Source organism: Chrysochloris asiatica, unplaced genomic scaffold (assembly GCF_000296735.1).
Source record: "Chrysochloris asiatica unplaced genomic scaffold, ChrAsi1.0 scaffold00069, whole genome shotgun sequence".
NCBI lineage: Eukaryota > Metazoa > Chordata > Mammalia > Afrosoricida > Chrysochloridae > Chrysochloris > Chrysochloris asiatica.
Window position 1 is genome coordinate 11,432,689 of NW_006408587.1, and position 2,161 is coordinate 11,434,849.

At 42.3% G+C, this 2,161-nt stretch overlaps 1 pseudogene; it reads right to left on the minus strand.

The window, feature by feature from the left end:
* Window positions 1-530: 530 nt before the first annotated feature.
* LOC102836464 lies at window positions 531-871 on the minus strand (annotated as a pseudogene).
* Between the last annotated feature and the right edge of the window lie 1,290 nt (window positions 872-2,161).

Below are 2,161 nucleotides of genomic sequence, written 5' to 3' on the forward strand. Positions count from 1 at the left end.
AAACATTGATCTCTTCCAATCAGTTGGCCAGACAGTTGTCTTCCAAATTTCTTGGCAGAGATGAGTGAGTGCCTCCTGTGCCGCCTCACTTTCCTGAAAGATTTCAATTTTTATTCCATCAGTTCCTGGTGCCTTGTTCTTATTATTAATATTCCAGTTTCATAGATAGGGACATGGAACGTGTGTGGGTGTGTGGAGAGCAGGGGATTTCACATCATCATGTGGCAAGGTGCGTAGGGGAATGTCCCACAGGCTCTGAAGTCAGGGTGTTCCCCACATCCCTACTTCTCCATGCTACAAGATTCACATAGAGATTGGGTGAAGGTGACAAGGTCTCAGGGAGCATTAAAGAACAAGGGGATTCAAATTTAAATAGAGTAATTGTAAGGTTTATTGGAGAATTATTGGATTCTGTCTCCTAGAATTATCAGGGAATGGAAAGGAGAAGAAGACTATGATGGGAGGTAATTTTGGTTTGGGGAGTGTTTTTTCCCTTTGAAGGAGGGGACTGGCAGGGGAGTCAGGCCATTTTAGGCAACAATCCAGTAGTTGGGGTGGACTTGGGGCCTGACTTCACAGCCATGCCAAGATGCCGGGCCAGGATGCCTTCTTGCTTTCTCTGCTGGGAGCTCTGCATACCCTGGACTTGGCTCCTTGTGGCCTGCTCCACCTCAGCCCACGGGTTCCCCTGGGAGCCCATGGCAGCTTGCTGCTTGCTCTGGAATTCCTGCCTTCACACTCTGAGGTACTGCTCCACCTCCATCTGGGCTTCCTCCTTTGCCTGCTTCAGACACCAGGCCTTCTTCCTCTTCTTGGCATCTTAGTTCTCAGCTTGCAGGAGCTGCTAGATGCCCTGGGATTGACTGGCCATTGCTGTAGTAATCTCTGATGCTATTGCAAAGGTACCATGGTACTAGATCTATAGCCTTAACTTTTAAGACTAATCCAAATACAGTCAAATTATTTTGAATCATGTAAGGAAAGTGTTTTATGCACCCAGCTCAGACACATGCATATGAAACATGATCTTCCAATACCAAGACTTTTGTTTCCACGGAGAACATTGCATTTTCCAGGGGTGCATTTTTACATGTTGTTTTAGAGAGGACTGGAACCAAAGTCAAGGTTAAGCTCAACATCTTATTAGTATCCAGATGCAGAAATAGGACAAACCAGTTAGAAATTTTAGTTCTTTGGGATAAGGGTGGGAAATGACCTAATTTGATGGGCGACTTCAACCAGACTTGTTCCGATAACTGAGGGATAAGGCAAAAATTTCCCACATGGACTTATAAAAACCTGCAGTAAGAAACAGGGGTGACGTTACCTCTGAAGCAAAGTCAAGGTGGCCACAGCACTCTAACTACTGAAATGGACCAATAATGCTAACCCTGGTTTATTATTAATGCGTTCTGGAGACAATATCAAACCCAAATGCCACTTTCACCTAGGACTTCAAACACTAAAAATAGTGTTTCTCTTACTTTAATAGACAGAAAAAGTTACATTATCTACAAATTCATAACTATTCTTAAATTAAACATAAGAGCTGAGCTATAAATACAACCAAATATTCTAAAATCTGAGAGACCTAACCCTCCAAAGACACAGGATGCAGCAATGACTTCACTATAGAAAGCTATAGGAGGAAGAGATGTCAAGTGTCTTACAGAAGGACAAGATTTCAGCTAAAATTTTAAACAAGTTGCTACAGGTTGTATGTGGGTTCATGTACAGAAACCCAGGGTGCTATAGATGCTAGATTAGTTTGCACCCACTTGGAGGCTGTTCCCCACAGACCCCCACTGGGTGCTCACAAGAGAGGTTGGGGGAAAGAAGAGATTAAGAAAAAGCCTTCCACATGGAGTAGGCCTACAGGAAGAGTGAGTGACCATCACTGTTATAAAGACTCAAAACTCTGCCTGAGCTTTCTTCATCAAAAAACAAAACAAACTAAAGCAAATAAAGGAAACCAACTGTAAATGAAAAAGATTAAAACTGCATGCGTTCATGTCAGACTAAAAATCATGAAACCAACTTGTATTCTTAAGAAACAAAAGGTCACGATGTAAACAATTTAGGAAGAGTGTGTCAAGATGTAACAGTTGTTTTTCTGAATGATATATTCGGAACTAACTGAACCACTTCTGAAGTAATCCAT